We start from the raw sequence: 16,812 nt of genomic DNA, 5'->3' as shown, positions 1-16,812 counted from the left end.
CGGCTGAAAAGCAGCCGATATCGGGAGTGTCTTGCGACCAGACGCCGCTGACAAGATAAGGTTCAGCAATCGTTTCGCCCATCGATCAGCAGCTCCTCCCTGCTCCTCTCCTCACTGGACTTTACACTGCCTGTCAGTCAAGACTCATGAGGGTTGCTGCATATCGATGAGCTGGGACTGAGACTGACACACAGACAAGTCCTGGGCCTTAAAGGACAAGAGAGACAGACTGACTGACTGGCCAAGTTTATAGCAACAAGACCTATTGGATTCAAACGAAACAGAGCAAGAACAATGAAAGTTTTTAAAAGATTGGCATTCACCATTATCTCCGCTGATCACTTCATGTCAAAACAGATGTGAGATCTTAATTTGAGCCGGTTTGCTACAGCAGGAAAATAATCCCGCAGCAACAGGAAATGTGAATTATTATGTGGACTCGGGAGCGGTACTCCTTGTATATAGCCTCGTTATTGTTATTTATAGTGTTACTCTTTTCTATTTTTATTAGCACATTTGATACTTTTGAACTCTGAATGGTTGGGAAAGGGCTCATAAGTAAGCAATTAACAGTTAAGAAAACAGTTCAAGTCTACACCTGTTGTATTCGGCACATGTGACAAATAAAATTGTATTTGTTTTTAATTATAATCAATGGACATTTTTGAATGGGTAGATACATTTTTCGTGTGGGGAAAAATCAAGTCAGAATTGTAAAAAGTGGAAAATGATAACTTGAGAAGTATTTTTTTAAACCTGAAATACACCACAAGTTTTACATTTCCTGCAACAGGGTGATCAAATTAAGATCATACATCTGTACATTCACTTTGACAGTGTTTTGAATCAGAGTCGACTTGACACTACAGGATGTGAGTGACGAAGAGCTGTGGGAAACATATGGACTACTATGGTTACTCCCTCCTCTGTGGCTATCAAAGTGCTGTGCTTGAAGTATTGACAATCCATTCAAATGAGGTCCGGAAGATTTTACTGAGTTACAGTTCATATAAGGAAATCAGTCCATTTAAATAAATTCATTCGGCCCTAATCTATGGATTTCACATGACTGGGAACACAGATATGAATATGTTGGTCACAACGCCATACACCTGGTCTGCGGATTGAGGCCGGTTGGACGTACTGGAAAATTCTCTAAAACAACGTTGGAGGCGGCTTATAATAGAGAAATAAACATTCAATTATCTGGCAACAGCTCTGGTTGACATTCCTGCAGTCAGCATGCCAATTGCACGTTTCTTGTGCGTATGGACAATTTCTGGGATCTTTCATTGCAGCTCATGAAACATGGGACCAACACTTTACATGTTGCGTTCATATTTTTGTTCAGTGTATATTGTCTTTCTGCTGGCTCTGCGGCTCTCGTGCCCAAAGTTGTGTACTGTGCGATGAGCAAGAGCAATGTTTATCGTGTGCTCTGCCCTTCTTTTAATTTTGCTCTCTCCCTCCCCCTGTTCCTCTCGTCTCTCCCTCGCTATGGAAATTCTGTCCATCGGCAGAAGATCTATTTGCTTACCTTTGACTACCAACCCGAAAGAAAGTACAGAATATACAAGAAATGCCTACAAACATTGTGGAATTTCCAGTTTCACCCTCCAAACCTCTAAAGGACTGAGGTGTACAGAATAAGCAGACCCCATGCTGTCCTTTCTGTGTGTTTCAGCACCTCGCTGAAAGCCCAGTTGTTTTAGCCGTTTGTCAGCTGCCAAAGTAAGGAGTTTGCACCCCTGGCATGGTTGAAAAGGGCACATTCTGCTGCTCTGCCATGCACTATGTCCCTATACACGATACACACACCACTCTCCAACGAGAAGAAATAACAAAGACAATATCTCAGCATAGAGACACAGGTCACTCCATAGAGACACAGGTCACTCCATAGAGACACAGGTCACTCCATAGAGACACAGGTCACTCCATAGAGACAGGTCACTCCAGGTCACTCCATAGAGACACAGGTCACTCCATAGAGACACAGGTCACTCCATAGAGACACAGGTCACTCCATAGAGACACAGGTCACTCCATAGAGACACAGGTCACTCCATAGAGACACAGGTCACTCCATAGAGACACAGGTCTCCTCCATAGAGACACAGGTCACTCCATAGAGACACAGGTCACTCCATAGAGACACAGGTCACTCCATAGAGACACAGGTCACTCCATAGACAGCTTTCTGCATAATAATCCATGCAATTTAAGACAATCTCACTTTGATTTGGCATCCCAGAGCTATACAGGTTTTTGCATGACGGTGCTCGAGCGCTCAGTCAGCGGTGTCCTTCTAGTCAATCACGCTTTCTTGTCTCCTGGATAAAAAAAAATGTGTTCCTTTTGAGCCTGAACAATCATAGAAACCACGGGACTTCCTCATCTTCACAAGTACAGCTCAGCTCAAATTCACTCGGAAGGTAAATCAAAAAGCCAGAGTTATCTCCTCTCTCTTGACGCAGGTCTCCCTGTACCATGATGCCGCCGTGTTCGGTGCAATACAGAGACACCAGTCACGGAACAACCATCCCTTTCAGCCTACAATTCAGAAGAAACCCATCGGCGCAGCTGCCAGGAGATCGAGGCAGGCTCTCTCTCTCTCTCTCTCTTACACCTTGACTGTCATGAAGATGATGAAGATCACCATCAACCTCAACATCACGATGACCATCTACTGGACCACCCCTGTATTTTCCCTACCTACGACGTTTCAACAAAATATCTGAGCCGTCAGAACCCTTCTGGTGTTCCAAAGCATGAAAAGCCAAACGCATTATCATAGTCAAACATCCCCCTCCTCCGTAAAAAAAAAAAAAACGGGTCATGAAAGAGCATCTGACTTATTCATAGTGACACAACCCGGGCACAACAAAAAAGTGCAAGTGACAGCACGAAGGTGAAAGGGGGACTCGAAGCAACACTTCTCAACCCCCTCTGGTCTCCCTCCGGTCTGCCTCTGTCACCTGCATGTTGATATCCTTCCTTTAGGAGCATCCCTCTCTCCTCTCCTCCTCTGCCCAGCTTTTGTGTTCCATGTCTCCTAACCCATCATGCCAAGTAGAGTACCTTGATGCATTTGGCAGTGATGAATGCCTCAGTAGTTTTGAGGTGGGGTGGGGATCGTGAGGCTGTGGTGTGTTTTGAGAGGACAGTGGTGTGTGTGTGTCTGTCTGTGTGTGTGCTTTCCCTGCGCGTGCATGTGTTTTGAGAGGACAGTAGTGTGTGTGTGTGTCCGTGTGTGTGTGTGCTTTCTCTGCACGTGCATGTGTTTTGAGAGGACAGTAGTGTGTTTGTCTGTGTGTGTGTGTGTGTGTGTGTGTGCTTCCCCTGCACGTGCATGTGTTTTGAGAGGACAGTAGTGTGTGTGTCTGTACGTGCATGTGTTTTGTGTGTGTGTGTCTTCCCCATGTGTTTTGAGAGGACAGTAGTGTGTGTGTCGTGCATGTGTTTTGAGAGGACAGTAGTGTGTGTGTCTGTGTGTGTGCTTTCCCTGGCATGCATGTGTTTTGAGAGGACAGTAGTGTGTGTGTCTGTGTGTGTGTGTTTTCCCTGCGCGTGCATGTGTTTTGAGAGGACAGTAGTGTGTGTGTTTCTGTGTGTGTGCTTTCCCTGGCATGCATGTGTTTTGAGAGGACAGTAGTGTGTGTGTCTGTGTGTGTGTGTTTTCCCTGCGCGTGCATGTGTTTTGAGAGGGCAGTAGTGTGTGTGTGTCTGTGTGTGTGCTTTCCCTGCGCGTGCATGTGTTTTGAGAGGACAGTAGTGTGTGTGTGTGTGTGTGTGCTTTCCCTGCGCGTGCATGTGTTTTGAGAGGACAGTAGTGTGTGTGTGTGTGTGTGTGTGCTTTCCCTGCGCGTGCATGTGTTTGAGGACAGTGTGTGTGTGTGTGTGTGTGTGTGTGTGTGTGTGTGTGTGTGTGTGTGTGTGTGTGCTTTCCCTGCGCGTGCATGTGTTTTGAGAGGACAGTAGGACAGTGTAGTGTGTGTGTGTGTGTGTGTGTGTGTGTGTGTGTGTGTGTGTGTGTGTGTGTGTGTGTGTGTGTGTGTGTGTGTGTGTGTGTGTGTGTGTGTGTGTGTGTGTGTGTGTGTGTGTGTGCTTTCCCTGCGCGTGCATGTGTTTTGAGAGGACAGTAGTGTGTGTGTGTGTGTGTGTGTGTGTGTGTGTGTGTGTGTGTGTGTGTGTGTGTGTGTGTGTGTGTGTGTGTGTGTGTGTGTGTGTGTGTGTGTGTGTGTGTGTGTGTGTGTTTTCCTGCGCGTGCATGTGTTTTGAGAGGACAGTAGTGTGTGTGTGTGTGTGTGTGGTGCATGTGTGAGGACAGTAGTGTGTGTGTGTGTGTGTGTGTTTTCCTGCGCGTGCATGTGTTTTTGAAGGTAGTGTGTGTGTGTGTGTGTGCTTTCCCTGGCATGCATGTGTTTTGAGAGGACAGTGTGTGTGTGTGTATTTTCCCTGTGTGTGTGTGTGTGTGTGTGTGTGTGTGTGTGTGTGTGTGTGTGTGTGTGTGTGCATGTGTTTTGTGTGTGTGTGTGTGTGTGTGTGTGTTTTCCTGCGCGTGCATGTGTTTTGAGAGGACAGTAGTGTGTTTGTGTGTGTGTGTGCTTTCCTGCGCGTGCATGTGTTTTGAGAGGACAGTAGTGTGTGTGTGTGTGTGTGTGTGTGTGTGTGTGTGTGTGTGTGTGTGTGTGTGTGTGTGTGTGTGTGTGTGTGTGTGTGTGTGTGTGTGTGTGTGTGTGTGTGTGTGTGTGCTTTCCCTGCGTGCATGTGTGCATGTGTTTTGAGAGGACAGTAGTGTGTGTGTGTGTGTGTGTGCTTTCCCTGCGCGTGCATGTGTTTTGAGAGGACAGTAGTGTGTGTGTGTGTGTGTGTGTGTGTGTGTGTGTGTGTGTGTGTGTGTGTGTGTGTGTGTGTGTGTGTGTGTGTGTGTGTGTGTGTGTGTGTGTGTGTGTGTGTGTGTGTGTGTGTGTGTGTGCATGTGTTTTGAGAGGACAGTAGTGTGTGTGTGTGTGTGTGCTTTCCCTGCGCGTGCATGTGTTTTGAGAGGACAGTAGTGTGTACGTGTGTGTGTGTGTGTGTGTGTGTGTGTGTGTGTGTGTGTGTGTGTGTGTGTGTGTGTGTGTGTGTGTGTGTGTGTGTGTGTGTGTGTGTGTGTGTGTGCATGTGTTTTGAGAGGACAGTAGTGTGTGTGTGTGTGTGTGTGTGTGTGTGTGTGTGTGTGTGTGTGTGTGTGTGTGTGTGTGTGTGTTTCTCTGTGTGCGTGCATGTGTTTTTTGAGTGCATGTGTTTTGGGCAGGAGAATAAAAAAGGGCAGTATTAGAATCCCATCTCCCATCTTGTCATGTGAAATCTGGGTGAGGGACTGGCAAGGTGAGAGAGGGGATTTGCGTGAAGGTTATCAGCATTGGTAGGGTTAGTGTGCTTCAGACAGGAATCGTCTATGTGGAGGGTGCCCCCCTACCCCTCACGTCCCTCTTCCAGTAGGGCCGGGACGATACCAGTTTCGCAAATCCTCGTTAGTACAAGTGGCAAGGAAACAAAACACACAATTTAACCTCTTTAGGAAGACATGTGGTCACCCACAGTCACAGGACACTGTATTTGACACACAGCGGGTTTTTAACGGCCTGCTTTGTGTTCTCATTTATGCCATGGGGGGGGTGATTGTGATACTGGTATCATCCCAGCCTTAACTTCCTGTATTTAACCTTTTCTGTCAGACGTCAAGTGATCCGCATGGCAGCTGCAGCTCACTCAGGATCACACTGGGCCTTCTCTTCCCGTTAAAGAACCAACACAGGGCCGCACAGCAGGTGCACTGGGGTCAAACACATACTGTATTTATGTCCACTGTCCGCGTGTTTATAAAGCAAGTGAGTCTCTTGGCCCAAATGCACAATTTCCGACATTTCTAGGGTGGACGGGTGGGACACTGGACCGGGTGGATGGAGTAAGTTCAAATCATTGCAGTAAAATAGTGGTTCCAAACCCCCATCCATAGTATTGATCAGAGTAGCCAGCTGGAGAGGCCAACAGGACAGAGACAGATTGAGTCAGTGGCCCCAGCAATGACACAACCCACCTCCACTCCTCCCCCTAAACTAAGAGAGAGAGGGAAGTGGAGAGTGAGAAAATCCATCGAAGCTAATGGAATGTCTAATATCTGCTTTTAAAGGACTCACCCTATTTATCCAATCTGGGCAGTGGAGATTAAGTATGTTTTCCATCAACTACAATAAAAAACCTAAAGTAATTAAGGCCATTTTAAACCGAGAGCATGCTGGACCAATCAGCACACACTCCCACTGATCTCATTGTTTTATGAAGATAAACGAGCTACTTTAATAGGCAAATGAATTACTGCGTGACTTCTAATAGCACTCTGCTCTAATTCCCTTCTGCAGGATTGTCTTTTGTTTTCATTATTACGGAGGACCAGAGGGCGAGCGTGCAGGAAGAAAGGCCAGATAGCTCTTTCAAGAGGTGAGCGTGCGTGTGATTATTCACCTTATCATAATTGACCTTTCAAATATCGTTTATGCATGTTTGAACATGAAACAGGGTTTTCCGTAAGCAACTTTCTTTCCCAATTCATTAATTAAACTAGGCTTTTTTTCTCTCACTTAAACGTTTCAATTGGCGGGTCACAGAAGAGTCCTTATAGCCTTCTCCCGCTAGAATGAACAACATGCATCTTCTAGTGATCTCTGGGCAGGACAGGTGCTTGTCAATCACAAAGCGAGCAATGACGGGAAACTCTGCCGGTTTGTCAGAATGCTGTCTGTCCCGCCTCTTGGTACGCGTTATCTTTGTGCGTTATCGTTGTGCGCTGTGGTTGGCTGCATGATGCTTCATCGTCTCCTGTGAGTGAATTTACACGCCCCATGAAATCCACTTCATTGTGAATTATTCTTTCATTTTGCCTGTTTCGTAGGCCTATAGTCAGTTACAGTCTCAGGGCGCATAGGCTATTTGCTGTTCTTTGTTTTACAGCTTGCGTTGGGCTAGTGTATAAAAGGTGTCGAACTGACCGAAATAAAGTCAATCTCCTATATGCCTTTGCGATCCATAAATCATGCAACGTAGTTATATGCCCACGGTAGCGCTCCAGGCGAAGTTAACCCCAACAAGAACTGCTCCCCGGGCGCCGATGACCTGGACGTCGATTATGGCAGCCCTCCGCAGCTCTCGGACTCAGAGGGGTTGGGTTAAACGCTGAAAACATATCTTCACATGAATGCATTCAGTTTGCATACTGGAAGGCTGCTTCTTGGCGATTATCTGCAGATAAATTATGAAAACAGTCAATGAGAAAGTTGCAGGGGCATAAATATCATACCCTCCCAAAAATGCTCACCTCCCCTGTTATTGTAATGGTGAGAGGTTAACATGTCTTGGGGGTTTGATCTTTGTGTCTCTAACTTACTCACTCATCGTTATTCACGATTCATCCATGATTACCTGTAATCATGGTAGCATCCAGATGAATGTAGAGGTGTTCAGAAACATATTCTGTTCTTATTTACAATAAAAGTGATTCCAAAATGACACTACATGATTTACCATTCATTTCTATTGGGCAGAAAATAATCTGAAACACAACCAAAACATACTGCAAATGCATCCGACAAGTGTGTAGAGTTACACGCTTGATATGGTCATTGTGTGCTTGGAGTATGGGACAAAACACTACTTTTGACTACTTTAATACACATAAGTGAATTTGTCCAAATACTTTCGGTCCCCTAAAATGGGGGGGACTATGTACAAAAACTGCTGTAATTTCTAAACGGTTCACCTGATATGGATGAAAATACCCTGAAATTAAAGCTGACAGTCTGCACTTTAACCTCATAGTCACTGTACCATTTCAGATCCAAAGAACTGGAGTACGGAACCAAAAACAACAAAACATTTGTCACTGGCCAAATACTTTTGGCCCTCACTGTACATGGAACTATCCAAATAAAGTGTTACCGAATCTTCTAACTGACTTCATAAGCGAAGGATTTTCCTCCCCATAACCATAGATTTAGTAGAATGCCATATTGGCATTTCGTCATCCGTTTGAGCAGTGTGTTTTGGATGACAGAATGAGGTGAGCCTCATCCCCTCCCGGGTGATGATGCTGTGTGTCAGCTTAGCAGTCCTAATGTTCTAATGAACCCTAATTACCCTTCATTAGCCATGCTTGTGACCCACAACGCCTGTGTTGCTGGCACCTTCCTATCTCCCCTGCGTCTAGCTTGGTTTCTTATCATCACAATAATGAGGGGGATAATTTATACGGCATAGTTCACCTAATCACAGACCGCCCCCCTCCTCCTCCTCGCTCACCTTTTACTCACTTCTCAATCTTCTCTGCACCTCAAGTGGAACTCACGCAGCATGAATGGGAGGGAGGACTGACCTCTTAAAGTCAAGGTCACTCCTCCCAGCCCTCTGTCTCTCACACACAAGCAAGTGTGCGGACAAACACACACACACATAAACCACCTACGCAGGGACGACACACGCCCACCCCCACACAAAAAAACACTGGAAAAAGCAGCTGCTCAATCTACAGTCCCAGTCCAGTTTGGGTCTCTCTGCGTCACTCAATTAAAAGTAAGACACCTGGAGTGATGGATAAATTACATCCACTAATGCTGTCTCTCTGCTGGAGTGCTTATTCTTCAAATAGGGAGAGAGAGGAAGACGCACTACATACATAGCACATGCGCATATGCACACGCACACACACACTTCCAAATTGCCTATCTCCACTCTCTATTCTTGTCTGTCTATTCTTGTCTGTCTGTCTGTCTGTCTATTCTTGTCTGTCTGTCTGTCTGTCTATTCTTGTCTGTCTATTCTTGTCTGTCTGTCTGTCTGTCTATTCTTGTCTGTCTGTCTGTCTGTCTATTCTTGTCTGTCTGTCTGTCTGTCTGTCTGTCTGTCTGTCTGTCTGTCTGTCTGTCTGTCTGTCTGTCTGTCTATTCTTGTCTGTCTGTCTGTCTGTCTGTCTGTCTGTCTGTCTGTCTGTCTGTCTGTCTGTCTGTCTGTCTATTCTTGTCTGTCTGTCTGTCTGTCTATTCTTGTCTGTCTGTCTGTCTGTCTATTCTTGTCTGTCTGTCTGTCTGTCTGTCTGCCTGCCTGCCTGCCTGCCTGCCTGCCTGCCTGCCTGCCTGCCTGCCTGCCTGCCTCCCTCCCTCCCTCCCTCCCTCCCTCCCTCCCTCCCTCCCTCCCTCCCTCCCTCCCTCCTCCCTCCCTCCCTCCCTCCCTCCCTCCCTCTTCCCCCTCCCTTCCTGTCTCTTCCCCATCCCTCTCTGTCTCTCCCTCCCTCCCTGTCTCTTCCCCCACCCTCTCTCTCTCCCTCCCTGTCTCTTCCCCCACCCTCTCTCTCTCCCTGTCTCTCTCCTTCCCTGTCTCCCTCCCTCCTGGTCTCTTCCCCTCCCTCCCTCCCTCCCTCCCTCCCTCCCTCCCTCCCTCCCTCCCTCCCTCCCTCCCTCCCTCCCTCCCTCTTCCCCCTCCCTTCCTGTCTCTTCCCCATCCCTCTCTGTCTCTCCCTCCCTCCCTGTCTCTTCCCCCACCCTCTCTCTCTCCCTCCCTGTCTCTTCCCCCACCCTCTCTCTCTCCCTGTCTCTCTCCTTCCCTGTCTCCCTCCCTCCTGGTCTCTTCCCCTCCCTCCCTCCCTCCCTGTCTCTTCCCCCTCCCTTCCTGTCTCTTCCCCCTCCCTCTCTGTCTCTCCCTCCCTCCCTGTCTCTTCCCCCACCCTCTCTCTCTCACTGTCTCTCTCCTTCCCTGTCTCCCTCCCTCCCTGTCTCTTCCTCCTCCCTCTCTCCCTCCCTGTCTCTCCCTCCCTCCCTGTCTCTTCCCCCACCCTCTCTCTCTCCTTGTCTCTCTCCTTCCCTGTCTCCCTCCCTCCCTGTCTCTTCCCCCTCCCTCTCTCCCTCCCTGTCTCTTCCCCCTCCCTCTCTCCCTCCCTGTCTCTCCCTCCCTCCCTGTCTCTCCCTCCCTCCCTGTCTCTTCCCCCACCCTCTCTCTCTCCCTGTCTCTCTCCTTCCCTGTCTCTATCTCTCCTTGAGGTGTGTGAAGGATGGCCAAGGCCAAATGAGAGGACTGTGGGAGAATGAATCCAGCCACACATGCTTCTAATGATTAATAAATCAGTGATGGTCTCTCTCTCTCATCTCTGCTGTGGACGAGCATGACCCAGAAAAGGACACGCAGCAGCCAAATGATTGATGACAACAGCTCATTTCCACTGCCTGTCCCTCTCCCTCAACCTCACACTGTTGTATTGAGCACAATTAAAAGCTTTGTCCCCACAAACTCCTGAAATGTATTTATAGTCCACTAGAAAACAATACATTAACCACACTATTCCCCCTTTCTTTTTCAACACACACACCCTCTTTCTCACACACACACACACACACACACACACACACACACACACACACACACACACACACACACACACACACACACACACACACACACACACACACACACACACACACACACACACACACACACACACACACACACACACACGTGCGCATGCTCTCACACACACACACACACACACACACACACACACACACACACACACACACACACACACACACACACACACACACACACACACACACACACACACACACACACACACACACACACACACACACACACACACACACACACACACACACACACACACACACAGAGAGAGAGAGAGAAATACCCAAACAAAAACAAAAACTCAGTGTGAGGCAATGCCCTTCTGGATTCCTGTCTTTCATTGCCTAATAACATTGTTCAGCAAATTGGAATGGGTGTGGGCTGCCAAAACAGTGGCAGCAGTGCTGCGAGGAGTTTGAAGGGGGAAATTCATTTCCGTGCCGCTGCTCTCCTGTCCCTGTGACGAGGGTGAGACCCGAGAGAATGTCTTCTCTTTATCAGACAGACCAGGCCACGACTCCCCTGCCCCAATTCCCCCAACTCATCTCACACACACATTCATCATCAACTTGCCCACCCACACGGTGGTAGGTTCCCTCATATCAAGGGCACACACTTACTACTTTGTGGAATCTGTTATGAATGTATTGTCATTTTAATTTGTTTTAAAAAATGTATAATTGCCTTAATTTTGCTGGACCCCAGGAAGAGTAGATGGGGATCCATAATAAATACAAACATCAACACCTCTCCCACCCTATCCTTGATTGTGACACTTCCACTCCCTCCTTAAACCCCACCATTACTCCCTCTAACCTTCCTCCCTCACCAGGGTAGCACCCCATGCCTGCCCTTAACCATCACCCCCCCCCAGGTGGAGGTAATGGGTATCCCTCAGTAACCCCCCCCCCTACATTTACGCACGCACCATCCCTCTCTACCCCCACCCTCGCATGCCACCTGGTGCTAGAATTGGAGTGCTTCACAAGCAGTTCCATGAAGAGCCATAGAGCTGATAGTTTTAAGTGAATAGTTTCCTACATGGGGGTCCTCTGCAATTAGCAAAGGGGTGCTGCACCCTCAACCTAAACACTACTCTCCAAATGGTAGAATGTCATATTCCCGTACTCCTTATTCCCCAGAGTTAAAATGAAGAAGCTTTGCTCATACGTTGCTCATAAGTTGGAGACTTTTATCTCCCTCACCAACTTCAAACATCAGCTATCCGAGCAGCTAACCGATCGCTGCAGCTGTACATAGTCTATAGGAAAATAGCCCACCCATTTTCACCTACCTCATTCCCATACTGGTTTTATACTGTTTTTATTTATTTATTTTTCTGCTCTTTTGCACACCAATATCTCTACCTGTACATGACCATCTGATCACTTATCACTCCAGTGTTAATCTGCAAAATTGTATTATTCGCCTACCTCCTCATGCCTTTTGCACACATTGTATATAGACTGCCCATTTTTTTCTACTGTGTTATTGACTTAATTGTTTATTCCATGTGTAACTCTGTGTTGTCTTTTCACACTGCTATGCTTTATCTTGGCCAGGTCGCAGTTGCAAATGAGAACTTGTTCTCAAGTAACCTACCTGGTTAAATAAAGGTAAAATATATATTTTTTTTAAATACCTCTCAACTAGGTCAAAATCAAATCAAAGCAAACTTTATTTGTCACGTGCGATGAATACAACAAGTGTAGACTTTACTGTGAAATGCTTACTTACAAGCCCTGAACCAACAGTGCAGTTCAAGAAGAGTTAAGAAAATATTTACCAAATAAACTAAAAGTAAAAAATAATTAAATGTAACACAATAAAATAACAATAGCGAAGCTATATACAGTGAGGGGAAAAATAAGTATTTGATCCCCTGCTGATTTTGTACGTTTGCCCACTGACAAAGAAATAATCCGTCTATAATTTTAATGGCAGGTTTATTTGAACAGTGAGAGACAGAATAACAACAAAACAATCCAGAAAAACACATGTCAAAAATGTTATAAACTGATTTGCATTTTAATGAGGGAAATAAATATTTGACCCCTCTGCAAAACATGACTTAGTACTTGGTGGCAAAACCCTTGTTGGCAATCACAGAGGTCATATGTTTCTCATAGTTTGCCACCAGGTTTGCACACATCTCAGGAGGGATTTTGTCCCACTCCTCTTTGCAGATCTTCTCCAAGTCATTAAGGTTTCGAGGCTGACGTTTGGCAACTCGAACCTTCAGCTCCCTCCACAGATTTTCTATGGGATTAAGGTCTGGAGACCGGCTAGGCCACTCCAGGACCTTACTGTGCTTCTTCTTGAGCCACTCCTTTGTTGCCTTGGCCGTGTGTTTGGGGTCATTGTCATGCTGGAACACCCATCCACGACCCATTTTCAATGCCCTGGCCGAGGGAAGGCGGTTCTCACCCAAGATTTGACGGTACTTGGCCCCGTCCATCGTCCCTTTGATGCGGTGAATTTGTCCTGTTCTCTTAGCAGAAAAACACCCCAAAGCATAATGTTTCCACCTCCATGTTTGATGGTGGGGATGGTGTTCTTGAGGTCATAGGCAGCATTCCTCCTCCTCCAAACACGGCGAGTTGAGTTGATGCCAAAGAGCTCCATTTTGGTCTCATCTGACCACAACACTTTCACCCAGTTGTCCTCTGAATCATTCAGATGTTCATTGGCAAACTTCAGACGGGCATGTATGTGTGCTTTCTTGAGCAGGGGGACCTTGCAGGCGCTGCAGGATTTCAGTCCTTCACGGTGCAGTGTGTTACCTATTGGTTTCTTGGTGACTATGGTCCCAGCTACCTTGAGATCATTGACAAGATCCTCCCGTGTAGTTCTGGGCTGATTTCTCACCGTTCTCATGATTATTGTAACTCCATGAAGTGAGATCTTGCATGGAGCCCCAGGCCGAGGGAGATTGACAGTTTTTCTGTGTTTCTTCCATCTGCGAATAATCGCACCAACTGTTGTCACCTTCTCACCAAGCTGCTTGGCGATGGTCTTGTAGCCCACACGCAATCGTGGGTGAACAGGAAGTACAGGGGGACTAAGTACACACCCTGGGGGCCCCAGTGTTGAGGATCAGTATGGCAGACGTGTTTTTCCTACCCTTACCACCTGGGGAGGCCCACCAGGAAGTCCAAGATCCAGTTGCAGAGGAGGTGTTTAGTCCCAAGGCCCTGAACTTAGTGATGAGCTTTGTGGGCATTATGGTGTTGAACGCTGAGCTGTAGTCAATGAACAGCATTCTCACATAAGTGTTCCTTTTGTCCAGGTGGGAAAGGGCAGTGTCGAGAGCGATTGAGATTGCGTCATCTGTGGATCTGTTGAGGTGGTATGCAAATTGGAGTGGGTCTAGGGTTTCTAGATAAAGGTGTTCATGAGCCATGACCAGCCTTTCAAAGCACTTCATGGCTACTGACGTGAGTGCTACAGGGTGATAATAATTTAGGCAGGTTACCTTCACTTCCTTGGGCACAGGGACTATGGTGGTCTGCTTGAAACATGTACATACCTACACGTACGCTACGGTCACAAGACGCAGGCCTCCTAATTGTCCCTAGAATTTCTAAGCAAACAGCTGGAGGCAGGGCTTTCTCCTATAGAGCTCCATTTTTATGGAACGGTCTGCCTACCCATGTCAGAGACGCAAACTCGGTCTCAACCTTTAAGTCTTTACTGAAGACTCATCTCTTCAGTGGGTCATATGATTGAGTGTAGTCTGGCCCAGGAGTGGGAAGGTGAACGGAAAGGCTCTGGAGCAACGAACCGCCCTTGCTGTCTCTGCCTGGCCGGTTCCCCTCTTTCCACTGGGATTCTCTGCCTCTAACCCTGTTACGGGGCTGAGTCACTGGCTTGCTGGGGCTCTCTCGTGCCGTCCCTGGGGGGGTGCGTCACCTGGGTGGGTTGATTCACTGTTGTGGTCGGCCTGTCTGGGTCCCCCTTGGCCCTTGGGTTGTACCGTGTCGGAGATCTTTGTGGGCTATACTCGGCCTTGTCTCAGGATGGTAAGTTGGTGGTTGAAGATTTCCCTCTAGTGGTGTGGGGGCTGTGCTTTGGCAAAGTGGGTGGGGTTATATCCTTCCTGTTTGGCCCTGTCCGGGGGTGTCCTCGGATGGGGCCACAGTGTCTCCTGACCCCTCCTGTCTCAGCCTCCAGTATTTATTTATGCTGCAGTAGTTTATGTGTCGGGGGGCTAGGGTCAGTTTGTTTATCTGGAGTACCACTCCTGTCCTATTCAGGTGTCCTGTGTGAATCTAAGTGTGCGTTCTCTAATTCTCTCCTTCTCTCTTTCTTTCTCTCTCTCGGAGGACCTGAGCCCTAGGACCATGCCCCAGGACTACCTGACATGATGACTCCTTGCTGTCCCCAGTCCACCTGGCCATGCTGCTGCTCCAGTTTCAACTGGCCTGGGCCCTAGGACCATGTCCCAGGACTACCTGACATGAGGACTCCTTGCTGTCCCCAGTCCACCTGGCCATGCTCCTGCTCCAGTTTCAACTGTTCTGCCTTACTATTATTCAACCATTCAACATCTTGGCCACGTTCTGTTATAATCTCCACCCGGCACACCCGGCACAGCCAGAAGAGGACTGGCCACCCCACATATGCTCTCTCTAATTCTCTCTTTCTTTCTCTCTCTCGGAGGACCTGAGCCCTAGGACCGTGCCCCAGGACTACCTGACATGATGGCTCCTTGCTGTCCCCAGTCCACCTGACTGTGCTGCTGCTCCAGTTTCAACTGTTCTGCCTTATTATTATTTGACCATGCTGGTCATTTATGAACATTTGAACATCTTGGTCATGTTCTGTTATAATCTCTACCCGGCACAGCCAGAAGAGGACTGGCCACCCCACATAGCCCGGTTCCTCTCTAGGTTTCTTCCTAGGTTTTGGCCTTTCTAGGGAGTTTTTCCTAGCCACCGTGCTTTTACACCTGCATTGTTTGCTGTTTGGGGTTTTAGGCTGGGTTTCTGTACAGCACTTTGAGATATCAGCTGATGTACGAAGGGCTATATAAATAAATTTGATTTGATTTGATTTTGATTTGATTTGATGTAGGTATTACAGACTCGATCAGGGAGAGGTTGAAAATGTCAGTGAAGACACTTGCCAGTTGGCCTGCGCATGCTTTGAGTACACGTCCTGGTAGTCTGGGCTCGCGGCTTTGTGAATGTTGCCCTGTTTAAAGGTCCTGCTCACATCGGCTACCGAGAGCGTTATCACACATGCTTCCGTGTTGCTTGCCTTGAAGCGAGCATAAAGGCATTTAGCTCGTCTGGCAGGCTCGCGTCACTGGGCAGCTCATGTATGGGTTTCCCTTTGGAGTCTGTAATAGTTTTCAAGCCCTGCCACATCCGAAGAGCGTCAGAGCCGCTGTAGTAGGATTCAATCTTAATCCTGTATTGACAGTTTGCTTGTTTGATGGTTCGTCTCAGGGCATAACGGAAATTCTTGTAAGCGTCCAGATTAGTATCCCGCTCCTTGAAAGCGGCAGCTCTAGCCTTTAGCTTGATGCAGATGTTGCCTGTAATTCATGGCTTCTGGTTGGGATATGTACGTACGGTCGCTGTGGGAACGTCGTCGTCAATGCACTTATTGATGAAGCCGATGACTGAGGTGGTATACTCCTCAATGCCATTGGATGAATCCCAGAACATATTCCAGTCTGTGCTAGCAAAACAGTCCTGTAGAGTAGAATCCACGTAATCTGACCACTTCTGTATTGAGCAAGTCACTGGTACTTCCTGCTTTAGTCTTTGCTTGTAAGCAGGAATCAGCCGGATAGAATTATGGTCAGATTTGCGAAATGGAGGGTGGTGGAGAGCTTTGTATGCATCTCTGTGTGTGGAGTAAAGGTGGAAGAGTTTTTTTCCCTCTGGTTGCTCATGTGACATGCTGGTAAATCTGGTAAAACTGATTTAAGTTTGCCTGCATTAAAGTCCCTGGCCACTAGGAGTGCCACTTCTGGATGAGCATTTTCTTGTTTGCTTATGGCCTTACAGAGTTGGTTGAGTGCGGTCTTAGTGCCAGCATTGGTTTGTGGTGGAAAATAGACGGCTATGAATAATATAGATGAGAACTATATTAGACATTGCACAACAGCTGTTATTGACAAATAGACACACACCGACAACCCTAGTCTTACCAGACTCTCTTTTCTGCCGGTGCATGGAAAATACAGCCAGCTCTATATTATCCGTGTTGTCGTTCAGCCACAACTCAGTGAAACATAAGATATTACAGTTTTTAATGTCCCGTTGGTACTATAATCGTAATTTAATTTTCCAGTGATTGCACGTTAGCCAGTAGAAACGGATGGCAGTGGGAGTTTGCCTACGGATTCTC

The 16,812-nt window shown here is 47.4% G+C and overlaps 1 protein-coding gene across 2 annotated transcripts in view; it reads right to left on the bottom strand.

Moving 5' to 3' along the window:
* The window catches only part of LOC124038175 (protein quaking-like), a 120,747-nt gene that overhangs the window by 66,611 nt on the left and 37,324 nt on the right, over nt 1-16,812 (bottom strand). The window lies entirely within an intron of this gene.

This window comes from Oncorhynchus gorbuscha, linkage group LG06, assembly GCF_021184085.1.
Source record: "Oncorhynchus gorbuscha isolate QuinsamMale2020 ecotype Even-year linkage group LG06, OgorEven_v1.0, whole genome shotgun sequence".
NCBI classification, from domain to species: Eukaryota; Metazoa; Chordata; class Actinopteri; order Salmoniformes; family Salmonidae; genus Oncorhynchus; species Oncorhynchus gorbuscha.
Note: the sequence above shows the minus strand (reverse complement) of the source record. Positions and strands in the feature narration are given on the sequence as shown.